Below are 14,409 nucleotides of genomic sequence, written 5' to 3'. Positions count from 1 at the left end.
ATTGTACAGTTCTCACTGTCTCAAGCTTCGCAAAATGAAATAAATCAAAGGTAAAAGCTTGAGTATCATTTAATTATAGTGCGAATAGCGCTTTGAAAGAAGTAGAACAGCATCTCTAAACAAATTATGACCCAGCCAGGAAGGAATTATTAGATTGAAATTTCATTTAGACTCGGGAGACACCGAGCTTCACTGTGTAATCTGCTATGCCTCATCTGATTTGTATGCTTAATTCAGCTTGACGAATTTATTAGTTTTCATAATAGTGAAAAAATGAGCAGCACTGTGGCCTGATGCTTTGTGTGTACTATAAATTGTATGTCATTGTGGAAAAGCTCTAGTCTATAGAAATCTTTTATTAATGTCAAAATACGAGAGAATTTTGTGCATGCCTTAGAGAGGTCCATGCCAAACTTCACTGCCAATGTGTCTCACTGGTCCATTAACATATCGTCATACTAATTAGACCACTTCATCAGTGATATAATTTCAAACTTGAAATTATGTTTTAATTAACAAGGGTTGTCCAATTTGCTTAATTTTCAAAAGGCTTTGGATGGTCTAATTAGTATAAATTGTTGAGCATCTCTAAAGCCTAATAAAAAACATCTATTAAAATATGTGGGTATTGAGTGGGTAAGGACCACGTGGCCAAAGAAATTTTGAGCAGAATTGGAAATAACAGAAAGACAAATGTTTTCATCCACCTAGTTTCCCTACATTGTTATAGGAATGAATTACAGAAAAAAGTTTGTGGTGTTTCAACTCCTAAATAGTATATTTATATGTATAAATAAAAGCACAAAGATACCATGGAGAAAGAGAGAGAGAGAGAGAGAGAGAGAGAGAGAGAGAGAGAGAGAGACTTGGGGAAAATTCTTCTCTTTCATTAGGTGTCTAATTAGGTGTAAAAAGCAACCCTGAGGAGTTGCCCAAATCCTATTGTGGCAACAGTCTGCTGAACTTGAATTGCAAAAATCAAATATTTGGGGGGTGTTTTGAACCTCTTTTTGTCCCCCCTATTTCACTGAGCTTAATCACTTGTAATAGGTGTATTAATGTATGTTGTCACCTGGGAGTATTGAGAAATGCATATCGTTAATATGAATTAATCTTGATTTTAATACCAACTGACAACTGATCTCTAAAATGCTAAGCACTTGTCACCACTTTATATGGTGAATAAAGTAGTATAATAAATTCATGAAATAGAGACGGCACTGTTGAACTGACTGAACAAACTTTGTTTGATGGAATCTATTGATTAAACTCTTTCTTTGAGTAAGAAAACTCCCATAAAACTATTTCCCTGATGATTGAATTCCATACACCATTAAATTCACCTTAAGTAACTTTTGTCATCTCTGAATTATTTTTCAGTGATATCTCTAACTCCAGATAAGAAAAGATTGCTACTCTTATCTAATTACCATGTGGAAGTTAATGCGATTGGGGAGAAACTGTGTCCTTCCTCCTGGAACCTATACCCTTCTCCTCTCTCGTAGGAAACACATGCATTTTTAAAAGTCAAGTCAGAGTTTGACTTCTTTTCCTACTCAAAGTGAAAAATGAACAACAGTGGTTGTGTTGCATTGGAGAGAAAATGCAATTCTTCCTTGATCACAGGACTTGCAATCTTACAATCTCTTCCTTCAGGAGTGGCTGAAATACCAAGGTCCTCATGGTGATATCAATAAAACCCATTTCAGGGTTGCCCACAGGCATTGCTGCAAAGAACGTCAGTGACTGCAGAATGTGGAAACGGCTCTTGGGAAAAGATTCCAGATCCACCCCACGCCCCACATTTAAACTGCTGGAAATAAACTCAGAGGGCAGGGAGGGAGCAAATGTATCTAGATTAGAATCTTGCTTAGGATGACTTTTGTCTGCAAACAATGCTACCAAAAACTCAGTGCCTGTGTCAACCTACACATCTACTCGAGATAAATGGGGGGGGGGGTTTGGAATCTTAAACAGAGGGTTGAGAAGTTTATTAATTGTGATTAGAGCAAGGGTTTCTCTCTTCTTACCCAGCCTCTTTGTTTGACAATAGCTTCTGTCCTGTAGGCTGGCTGGCAGGTGCAGACAGATGTGAACCTGCCCCCTCCAGGCGAAGAAGAGTCCACCAAGGATTCCTAGCAGCAGCAGCAGCAGCAGCAGCAAGATCTCTGCAGCACAAACTCCCCACCCAGAAATCGACTGATGCCCGAAGCCATCCCAGGAGGCCAAACCACTGTCTCCTCATTTCTGGGTACTAATTTACTAGTAAAATTTTAAGTAGTGCATTCATATTTTACTGGACTTAATGTGTTTTATTAAAATTTAATCTATTAAGGGCAGCATGATTTCTTTGTATTTCAAACAGAATTGAACTGCACTACAAGAAAGATTTCTCAAAAGACAGATCTGCCCTGTTCCGTATACCAATACAATCAAGCTAAATGAGCATGGGTAAGGCAAAGAGGATGCGGAAGTTCCAAAGTGGTCAGCAAACAAGCTTCAGATGCTGCATGGAGTATGAGCCCAGCAATCTCTCACTGGACACTGACTTGAGATGTGGGAGGGTGAAGAAACTTGGCTGTACCTAGGAGTGGGGACTTGAAACTTCTGGGGACTACCAAGGATCTGTTAAAAGATCCGGGAAGGACTCCTGGTAGACACTGAAAGAGAGGTAGGTGATTTCACTGAGATGGTTTCCCTTGGTTACCCTCCCCCCACGCCGGTGTTTTTGTTTAACTTTTCCTTTTAGAGGTTAGAAGCCTTCTGGTCACGTCGCGTACAGCAAGCACTTCCCAGAAGGTTCTAAAGAGATCACAGCCTCCTCCAAACCCCCCCCCCCACTCCTGAACCCACTGTGCAAAAAAAAAAAAAAAAAAAAAAAAAAAGGTCAAAATAACGTGGCTACCAAAGAGAGTGTAATGTGTGCTCAGGTAGGCAGGGGACTTACTTGGTCCTTAGCTGCTGAGAGAGTAACGAAAAGAATGAAAACAAAATGCTCCTTCTCTTTGTGGGGTGATGGTAATGGGGAATAGGGTAGCTGGCAGCCCCGGGGCTCATAGGGATCCCAGCTGTTGCCGCTGGTGGGTTTGCCGCAGCCAAGAATAGCAGGAACTTAGGAGACAGCTGATTGGACCCTCTCACAAGAGGAACCCTGGAAGCAAGGAACCTCAACACTAAAGGTTGCCAGCAGCGAGGACCCAAGCTCCTCCTCCTCAACTCTCCGGGGATCTACACAATTGCTCTCTCCCTCTCTCCCTCTCCCTCTCCCTCTCCCTCTCCCTCTCTCTCTGGCTCTCTCTCTCTCTCTCCCTGTCCCTTTTCTCCTCCCTTCCTCCTCCACCTCCCTCTCCCTCCTTCCCCTCCCCTCCCCCCTTCTCTATCACGCTCCTTCCCTCTTCTAGAACACTTAGAGGCAGAGACCAAGCCAGTCTTCCTGACCTCCTGCAGGTTTCCCTGTTTACTCACCAGGTAAACTCCTATTTTTCCTCTCAGGGAATTTCCACGGTCCAGTCCATGTATTTACCTCTGCTCAAAGTTAAGTCTGGTCACGAAATAAACGGAAAGTATTGGAACAATCAATGAAAACTTTTGCAGTCATTGGCGCCTTGTGCTTCTTGGAACAAAAATAAATGCAAGAAATCGAAACTTAATTACTTGAAAAAAATCCAGAAATCCCTGTGAATAATTTATCCAGTCATTTTAGCAGCTTTTGTATTCCGTTCACTGTATGTTAACTTTTGGAGACATACCTGCTTCCTTACAGGTAAGTTCCTTGAGTCTTATTGCCCTCCATCTCAGAGAGACCATTTATTCTGTGTCTTCTTGCCTCCTGCCAGTCCTGGTCACATTTCTTTTCAGGCTACAATCTTCAGGCAGAGTGTTATAGAGAGTAAAACAAAATATAAAATCTCATCCATTCTCTCTTCTTTGTCTTTTTGTTCACTGGGACTATGATACCTGGATTGTGTGGGATGCTTAATGCTAAATCTGATACTGGGTCCCAAGGTAACAAACAGGCCAAGGTTGCCTCTCCAAGGGAATGAAGTGCCATCAAAAGGCATTCAGCCGGTGATGAAAAATTGATTAAATGGTGGATTTTTTTTCTTCTCTCAGGGGAAAGGTTTCCCTGGTACACTTTTGAGTGTCATTATCTTCCTAATGACCAAATACTAAGTATTTATTCTGATTACATTACTCAGCCAGGCATTTAGTCAGACCACCAAACTTGGACATCAGTTCCTTCCTTGAATGCATGTTCTTTTCAAACTCACTTTTTTTCCTCTCCTCATTTAGCTTCTACTTAAGTGAAAACCTTTGCACATATAAAATGTTAAAAGATCTTTCACCCAGCGCTCCAAATAAAATAGATGCCCCACATTACATACCGTTGAGATGCTGGCTAAGAGTCAATAGCTTTTGCACACGCCATGACTCTGACACTGGACACCACTGGGGATTTAACAATTTGATGATGACTAATGGTGTGGCCAGTGGATGTGTATCAGCAGACAGTACCTGAATCTATTAGCACAGTAAGGGTAGCTCCGTGGAGGCAGGCTCTTTCATAGACACCTCATAGAAGGCTGAAGTAATGTTATGAAAGAATGAAAAATACATTGGGGATCAGCTTGGAAACTGAAGTACATTTTGATTTAACTTACATTAACAGAAATGTAATGTAAAAGTGAAAGGATCTAACAAAACCATTAATAATTAAAAAATAATTACAGATGATCTATCCTTACTATTCATAACTACTCAACGCTTTAGACAAAGAAAACGGAGTACTCTTAATGGGAATGGGATGTGAGCAGACTGCTAAGGAGAAGGCAGCTGAAGACTGTGCATTTGTCAAAGCTCTCCTTATTTCCCCACCTGCATCTTCGTACACTCTCAGCTAGACCTTCAACTTGCATACACACTGAGTGCCCACGTTTGTACAACAGACAGACATCTTTTGAGCAGTAACCACTAAGGTGCACAAGCATCAGATGGCTTGTCCCTTAGAGACTTTCCTGACATATTCCTACAGGTTTTTGGGCTTTCTCACAGACTTTGGTTGGGCAGTCCCACCCCCACCCACAAGGATTTAAAAGCAGTCATTTGCTCCTAGGCCTGTCGTGATCTTTTTCTCATAGATTCACCGAAGCCTCTTTCTTGTGCCTTACTATTTTTTTTTTCTTTTTTCTTTTTCAATGTATGAATGCATGTTTCTGTTCCTGGCATCAGGTTTGTTTTATTCCCATTATGTATTTTTCAGTATCCACAGTCTTTGGAGTACTCCTCTTCACAGATAATCAGGTTGTAAACCTTTAATCATGCACTAGACCTTTTGTAAAGGTGTTGGAGAGGAGACAGTGGTTCCGGTCTGATTTTTTACTGCATATTCTCCTTTATTTTGCTAGAGAGACACATGGGACTGCCCTCCAGAGCTCTGTTGATATTCCAGGCACTAGGAAGAAATCAAAGCCACCTGACATAAAGCAAACTTCACTGCCTCTTTCCAGAGATAAAGGGAAAACTTACAAAAGGAGAGATTTGCAGACATCCAACAGGAATTGAATAAAGTCATGACTGCGACATCTGCTGGGAAGCTACCAGGAAGTGGAGACCTGCAGCCCACGTCAAATCTTACAATGTCAAGCTCCCTTCCTTCCTGCCCCATCCCCAGATGGCTTAAAAACAAAGCAGCATGCCTTTTGTAGGAGACAGAAAAGCCTAAGAAGAAATGCTAATAGGATGGCTGCAAAGATTATAAATACTTCTCAGCTACATAAATATGAACTGAGTGAATAAAACATATTAAGTTCCTTATAGGCATTCTCTCTCTCTCTGTCTCTCTCTCTCTCTCTCTCTCTGTCTCTCTCTCTGTCTTGACTCCTGCTCCTTCCAGGTGCAGGACTTTACATCAACAAGCTCACCTTTTTTTTTTTTTTTTTTTTTTTTTTTACATTTTTACGTATTATTTTTTGTGTGTCTGCAGGGAGGTACACACTGTCCCTTGTGCATATGTGGAGGTTGGAAGACAACTTTAAGTGGTTGATTCTCTCCTACCACCATGTGAGTCTTGGGGACTGGATGTGGGGCCTCAAGCTTTGTGACAAGTATCTATATGGGCTGATTCATCTTGCCAGGCCATTCTTTTCTTTTGATATGTTATGTATTGCCCATAATTTACATGTAACTCTCATCTAAGAATACGGAGTAAACAAGCCAGGCATTGGTGGTGCATGCCTTTAGTCCCAGCACTTGGGAGGCAGAAACAGGTGCATCTCTGTGAGTTTGAGACCAGCCTGGTCTACAGAGCTAGTTCCAGGACAGTCTCCAAAGCTACTCAGAGAAACCCTGTCTCAAAAAGCCAAAGGGGGGGCATGGAGTAAACAAAATTACAGTATTTCTACCTCCAAAGTGTTACTGTCCCCTCTTCTGTCCTCTTTCTCTGCCATAGGTGTGCATGTGCAGACCCAAGGTGGAATTCAACAGCATGAGTGCCAGGTGAAGCTGCAGCTTTGCCCTTGATTGATTTGCAGGATAGGAATCCAAGCGTGGATTTGTTCTAGCACCCTGACAAGAGTGTTGCACATGAAAGTGTGAAGGATGCTCTTCCTCCAAGTGTGATGTTCTGAGCCCACTGTAAGCCTTCTTTCAGTGCCAAAGTCTGTGCTTTTATTTCCATCCTGCTCACTGCCGATTCCCTTAACTACCGTCTATATACCTGATCTAGACCACACAGCAGCCACTGCTAGAGTGTGGCTTTGAGACACCTTAACTGCTTTCGTCCTCTGTCTTCCATGTCAAATGACCCATTGTCTCCATTTTCATCAGGAAAATGATGATTTTGATAAGCAAGGTAAGGAGATTAGGGTACTTTTCAAAACTGTGATCTCTCTCTCTCTCTCTCTCTCACACACACACACACACACACACACACACACACACGTAATAAAGACAGCAGCTTTACAGTGACCATCCACACCACACCACTAGTGTGACTATTAGTGGGTATGTTTTTCTTTTCTTTTTTTCCCCTTTGGTTTTTGTTTGTTTGTGTTTTGAGACAGAATTTCTCTGTGTTACCCTGGCTAGCCTGGAACTTACTCTGTAGACCAGGCTCGCCTCAAACCCATAGAGATCCACCTGCCTCTGCTTCCTGAGTGCTGGAATTAAAGGTGTGCTCTACCACTGCCTTTAATTGTGTTTCTGAGGCTCACAGCTGTGACAGGCATGTGGGCTCACTCATTGCCAGTAGCTGTGAATCTAACAGGACTATCATCTCTCCAATAGTTGTACGCTTCTGAGATGGCAGTCATCTCTCCCTTCTTTCCTGACTGTGACTGAGCTCACAGCTTCCCTGGGAAGCCAGTTCTACATTGCAGTTCTGGGAGTCACTCCCAATGTTCAGCTCATGGTCTACCACTGCAGTCCTTCCATAGGTTGGTGAGCATCCAACTGTATCCAATCTGCCTGTCTGTCTTCTCAAAACAGATGAAGTGGCCTCCACTCTCCCAGGCAATCCTTGACTGATCCTCCAGGCCTACATTGTTTTTCAACAGTTCTGTACCATTTTTACTCACACCTAAATGACTTTCCACATCATTCCATGAAGAATCTACTGCAAACAGTTTCAGTTTCTACAATTATGACTTTGAACATGTAACTCCCTCCTAACTCAGCCACTGTGACAGGCAACTTTATGCCTTCTATTGCCACCTGACCGATTGCCCAGTGTCACTTGATTATCTCATTAACGTTCACCTCTCCTTCCAGGTCCTTCTTTCCATATACTCATGAGTTCTTAGCCACCCAACTCCCAAATAAATACAAGGAGACTTATTCTTACTTATGAATGTTCTGCCTTAGCTGGCTTGTTTCTAGCCAGCTTTTCTAACTTAAGTTATCCTATTTCTCTTCAACCACATTTTGCCTTTGGACCCTTTATCTTTCTTTATTCTATGTATCTTTCTTTCCTTCTTACTCATTGGTTGACTGTGTGATTGGTGAGTGGGTGGTTGGGTCCTGGCATCCTCCTTTCCTCCTTTTCTCAATTCTCTTCTTTCTTGGTATTTCTCCTCCTTTTCTCTCTGCCATCCAGACCCACCTATTTCTCTCTCCTGTCTTGCTATTGGCTATTTAGCTCTTTATTAGACCAATTGGATGTTTTAGACAGGCAAAGTAACACACCTTAACAGAGTTAAATAAATGCAACATAAAAAATACAACTCATCTTTGCATCATTAAACAAATATTCCACAGCATAAATGAATGTAACACATCTTAAACTAATATTCCACAACATTTCTCTTTTCCAGTTTTTCTTTTCTCACCCCAAAATATATTCAAGATGCACTTGCCAAAAATCATACTTTTACTTCATTCCTTTCCTCTAATGACCCTCTTCTTTCACCATTTAATTTTGGCATTTACTTCAGTTGCATTTGCTTTTTTTGTTGTTATTTTTATCTTTTTCATTTTATCATTTTTATATGTATGTGTCTTTTGCTTACATATATGTCTGTGAACTGTGCCTGATGCCCACAGAGGCCAGAAAAGGGCTTTAGATCCCCTGAAATTGGAGTTATGAATGTTTGTGAGCCTCTTTGTGATTTCTGGGGAACCAAAGCAGGGACCTCTGCAAGAGCAGCCAGTGCACTTATCCACTGAGCATCTCTCCAGACCTCTTTTTCTGTTCTTTCTTTTTTAACTGACCCTTTGGTAATTTCACATCATGCACCCCAAATCCCATCCATCTCCCAGTCCCTTCACAAGCACTCCTTACCCTTCTAAGTGGCCTCCAAAAGGAAAACTAACAAATAAATAATAAAAATATGATAAACATAAAAATAAAGTAAATATTAATAATAAATAATAACAAAATAAAAAATACAAATAAGAATATCAATTTCAATTAAAAACAAACAAAAAACCAGACCAAACCAACCAAACAAACAACAACAAAACCACTTCAGCCCTCTGTCTTTCCTGTCTGTCCATCGCCTCTTCATTGGTCTTGGTGGCATTGGGAGCTGCTGTGTGTCATGCAGTATATCCTTTTGTCCAAATCACTTTCCTTGCAAATGCTCACTGTTTCATGTGTTATTGGTCAGGTTCAATGCCTCTGGCTCCCTGCACATCATCAACACTGGAGTCCCACAAAAACTCCCCAACATCCCACTGTTGCCCTGAGTCTTATAGACCATGCTGCCATGGTTCTGCAGGACCAGTCCCTTCACAGTAGGTCATAGATGGGGTAGAAGTTGGAGTGTGCCAGCTCAATGCCCTGGATGTATACCTGGGGGCTGCTGAGTTGGTCAGCCCCAGCCTCTGCTTCCATTTCAACCACACCCATGGTGAGGGGTGGAGCCATCTTTCCCAAGTGTGGGAGACCAACTCTCCGTTTGTGGAGGGGCCTTTGAGGTCCTTTATCCCAGGGCCAGCTGGGGACTGGGTTTGCTCTCTGGTGACAGAAGAAGGCTCTCCCTGGGCCATTCAGGAGTGGGACAACTCAGCAGAGCCCTTGTACTTCAACTCATAGTTCAATACATGGCATGGCCCCTATAGTAACATGGGCAACAGACATCAACACAGACCCTAGCTGCAGCAGGACCACAGACCCAGACATGTCCAGCAGTAGCTGCTTGTGCCTGGATGTCTCTATGGTCCAGGGTAGCAGCACAGGCCTCTCAGATCAGCATTGACCCAGCAGCAGTCTGGTCCCAGGTCTCCAAACATGGTCCCAGGTAGGAAATAGAGACCCAAGAAGTCACATGGGCCCTGATGGTAACAGGAGCCACAGACATCAACACAGACCCTGGCTACAGAAATGCCACACATCCAGACATGGCCTTCAATCACAGATCAGGCCCGGTGTCACACCTGGCGTGGCAGGTCTGCCAATTCTTAACTCTGATTATATTTTGTTTCTGCAAAAGACAGGTGTCAGTGTTGCATTTTCTTCTTCAGAGTTACCAAGTGGGTTAGGATGCTGCATGCAGAGCATTTAGCATATTTCCTTGTATACACTAAGCTCATAATGAGAGTTATCAGACAATACCCACACCAATGGAAGTTAAGAGTTTCTCATTCTTGACACAGAGTGACGTGCATCTCTGCATAAGAGCTTTAAAGAAAGACAGGCCAGGGACAGACTAGGGACAGGCAAGGACAGGTCAGCTTCTGAAGGCCAGGGACAGGGCCTTCCTTTACAGGCTGTCCTTTAAGCCAGGCTGCCTTTCCTCTCAGTGCACCTCCTCCCACTCTCTTGTCCATCAAACAAGGCCAGCTCCCCAGTGACCTGGCTCCTCCAAGCTGCTATAGACAAAGTGAGAACTTAGACATCATTTATTCATTGACTCAGAGATACATTCATAGAACCAGGGGCTAATTGTTATTTGTTAACTACTTTATCTTACTCAAGAAGACCTGAATTTGTGGCTTCCCTAAAAGTTTCACATCATATCTAATTTATTCCATCAAAAAAAAATCTCAAATAAAAAAACACTGAATACCTAAAACTGAGCATGCTCCCTACAGTTTCTCTTTCTCTCCCTTCCTTTGCTATCTTCTTGCTTCCTAAAAGGCAGTTAGAGACATATCTGTTTGTCTATCTGTCTATATACTCTGTTTTCTTTTTCCTTGATGCTTTCATTAATATTGTAAACCTGGAGATCCTTGAAGACATGACAGCTGAATCGGTGTTTCACATCCCCTTGGGAACCCCACACACTGTCACTCGGCCCTGGGTAGACAGAGTCTGATGTGCAACTGTCAGATGACTGACAGTTGCTCTGATAAAGGGTAAGAACATTGAATCTTAAAATCAGTCTAAAGCTTGCTCTGTTTTGAATCGCTTTTAATGCTTGACCCAAATTAATAAGTAGGTGATAGATGGAAAGAAAAACCCTTGTATCAAAGAAAAGCATAAACAGAGCTGGAGATGTGGCTCAGCAGTTGAGAGCACTAACTGCTCTTCCAGAGGACCTGAGTTCAACTCAATGACAACTCATGTCTGTGGCTCGAGTTCCAGGGATCTGACCCTTATAAGGCAATGGTATACTCACTGCAAAACCAAACTAACAATCTTTAGTAAGAATATTTGTGCCGGGCTGTGGTGGCTGAGGATAGAGCCTTGCTCTCTGGAGGTCAAGAATACTATATCCTCACCTGGAAGAGAAATGAGCTCACCACTTCCAGCTTTAATGACATCCCTCTGCTGATCATGATGGCTCAGTTCTTAGGACCCAAGTGCAGACACAGTGGGAAATAGCTAAGATTTTCAGTGATCATTTCAAATCACCTTTTACAAAATTTTTTATTAATTATTTTTTAGGTATGAGTACCCTGTCTTCTTGTACACCTGTGTGCCAGAAAAGGGCATCAGATGACACTGTAGATGGTTGTGAGACACCAAGTAGGTGTTGGGAATTGAACTCAGGACCTCTGGAAGAGCAGTCAGTGCTCTTAACTGCAGAGTCATCTCTCCAGCCCGTGTCAATCACCTTAGCCACTCAAAGGACTCATCTCTTTTTCCTTTTTTCTACCATTTTGCCTTTTGCAACACTGACATTAAAGTCAAACCCTCATGAGCACTCGGCGAGCACTCTTCCAAGTGAGCTAACACATCAGCCCCAAACCACTTAGCTCTTAATGCTGTTACATGAGATAGTGAGTTTCAACACATGAATTTGGGAGGGGATTCCATCATGAAAGCCATAACAGACATGGACTCAGAAGGACACTGGGAAATAAAGTTACCAAATCCACTGTAGGTCTTAGGAGGTCATTTCTCCCTGTGAGTATTTTTCTGGAATTCTCTTAAGAAAGCAGATTTGTTTGTTGGCTGGCTGGATTGTTTCTTTTGAAAGGTGGGCTTGGTGACTCACACTTATGATCCTAACACTCAGAAACAGGGACAGAGGCAGAGACAGGGACAGAAACAGAGGCAGAGACAGGGACAGGGACAGGGACAGAGACAGAGACAGAGACAGGGACAGGAACAGAGGCAGAGCAGAGGCAGGGACAGAGCAGAGGCAGAAACAGGGACAGGGACAGAGACAGGGACAGGGACAGGGACAGAGGCAGAGCAGAGGCAGGGACAGAGCAGAGGCAGAGACAGAGACAGAGGCAGAGACAGGGACAGGGACAGAGGCAGAGACAGGGACAGAGACAGGGAGAGGGACAGGGACAGGAACAGGAACAGAGGCAGAGCAGAGGCAGAGACAGAGACAGAGACAGAGACAGAGGCAGAAGGATCACAAGTTTGAGGTCAGACTGGGCTAAATAGTGCCAAGAAGTCTTGGTTATAGAGTGAGATCCTCTTCTCAAAAAATAAAAAATGCTAAAAATAACAATAAGTAGAAATCATAAGCTAAAAAATACAAAAGATATTCATAATAGTAAAAAATTGAGACTGTCTACATATGTAAAACACAGACAGATATAACCTATTATATAATACAATCATGCTAATAAGGACTATTCAGTCGCTGTAGGCACTTTAAAAGAAAATCTAACAGCAAGGGGGTTGCTCTATGGGGAAGTAAATGTAGCAGAAACACTGTAGATTGTGTTGTTGTTGTTGTTCACAGCATAGAAAACAGTAAAGAGAAACTTTAATTTTATAAACCATCAACAATAAGCTTTTAGTCTGCTTAGACTTAAATACATGTTTACATTTAGATATAGATACAACTTTCCTAAGTTGCATGGTTTTCATGTAAGATTCATGATATCTCTCATTTAAAGTGCTGTAAATAAGCAACCCATCTTCTGTATGCATTCACTATCACTAGCTGTAGTAATATTTATAGATTGGAATGATATTTCACTGGTATCAGAGGGCATTTTGCCATGTATGTTTTATAGTGCATCTCTGGAATGCAGAGAAGCTTGCTAGCTCATAAAAGGAGTCAGTCTTGACTACCACATGCTTAGCTAGGCATCCCACAAAATGCCCTTTAAATAGTATCTAAATCACTTTTGCAGTTCACACTGTCTCCCGTTGTCTTTGCTGACCAGGATGCTTCCAAGGTCAGGAAGAGCAAGGCTTTTTGTTTTCACATTTTCTAATGTTCATTACAGAAAGAATGAATATTTGGTCACTTAAAGGGAGAATGATGAGTGGTTAAGAAAGTTAAAATGGTGTCTCTATTATCATTCAAAACCCCTTTTCCTTAGACTTCCTAAATATTATCTACTTGGAGAACTTTTTTATACTACTATATTTTAAAAATAATGTTCAATGATTGGATTTATATTTAAGGTGCCCCAGCAATTTTACTTTGTCACACCATCAGTTGAAAAACATGACAAAGCTAGATAAAATGTAATGAAAGCAAATCATAGTGGCATAGAAGAAAAAACAGGGCAATTGAGAAGGAGACAGGACACACAGCATTTCACTTTCAAGTAAAACACTCACTATTTCATGCCCATGAGTGTCCAGGAAAGATGCTTCTGCTTCTTTCACTATGGGCAAGGATTCAGTTATCATTATCACATCACACCTCAAAGTAAAGGTACAAGCTACCACTGTGCAGACTTACACACTCTTTCCATCAGCCAAAGAAGGTATGGACAGTTAGCCATACACATGAGCTGATTGGCTAGTTTTAATCTAAGGCAGGAACAACATGAGCCACATTTCACTCTCTAACATTCCTAAGTGTCCTTTAGTTAATAATTTATTTAAGTCAATATTTCTTCAAGTGAAATGCACCATAGAGAAACAGGAAGGACTAGAACATTCTTTTTCTTTTCTAGATTTATGTATTTATTATGTATACAACAATCTGCCTCCATGTATGCCTGTGCACCCAGGAGAGGGCACCAGATCTCATTATAGATGGTTGTTGGGAATTGAACCCAGAATCTCTGGAAGAGCAATCAGTGCTCTTAATCTCTGAGCCATCCAGTCCCTTTTGATTTCTTTTTAAATATTATCATTTGTTCCCCAACAATTGCATAAATTATAGTGTATCTTGAACGTCTACCCATTTCCCTTTCCCACACAGCCTCAGAACCCCTTCAACGCATGTTGTTTCTTCCTCTTCCTTGTTCTTCTCTTCTTCATCTCCTCTTCTTCATTCCTCTTTTTCTATAACCCACTCAGTACAATTGGTGCTGCCCATATACAAATGAGCGAGGACCATCCACTGGAATGTGAACAACCTATAGTAGCCACACCCAGGAAGAACAATGACTCTCCCTATCTGCCTTACTTACTGTCTATTGCTGTGAAAAGATACCATGACCAAGACAACACTTATTTTAAAAAATGCATTTAGTTGAGGGCTTGCTTACAATTTCATAGGTTAGTCAGTTATCATCATGGCATGGAGCATGGCAGCGTGCAGGCAGAGATGGTGCTAGAGAAGTATCTGAGAGTTCCACATTCTGATCCATAGGCAGAGA

General features: G+C 41.9%; 1 protein-coding gene across 2 annotated transcripts in view; it reads right to left on the bottom strand.

Annotated features, from left to right (window-relative positions):
- Positions 1–14,409, bottom strand: part of Lsm6 (LSM6 homolog, U6 small nuclear RNA and mRNA degradation associated) — a 355,072-nt gene that overhangs the window by 1,850 nt on the left and 338,813 nt on the right. The window lies entirely within an intron of this gene.

Source organism: Phodopus roborovskii, unplaced genomic scaffold (assembly GCF_943737965.1).
Source record: "Phodopus roborovskii unplaced genomic scaffold, PHOROB, whole genome shotgun sequence".
NCBI classification, from domain to species: Eukaryota; Metazoa; Chordata; class Mammalia; order Rodentia; family Cricetidae; genus Phodopus; species Phodopus roborovskii.
Note: the sequence above shows the minus strand (reverse complement) of the source record. Positions and strands in the feature narration are given on the sequence as shown.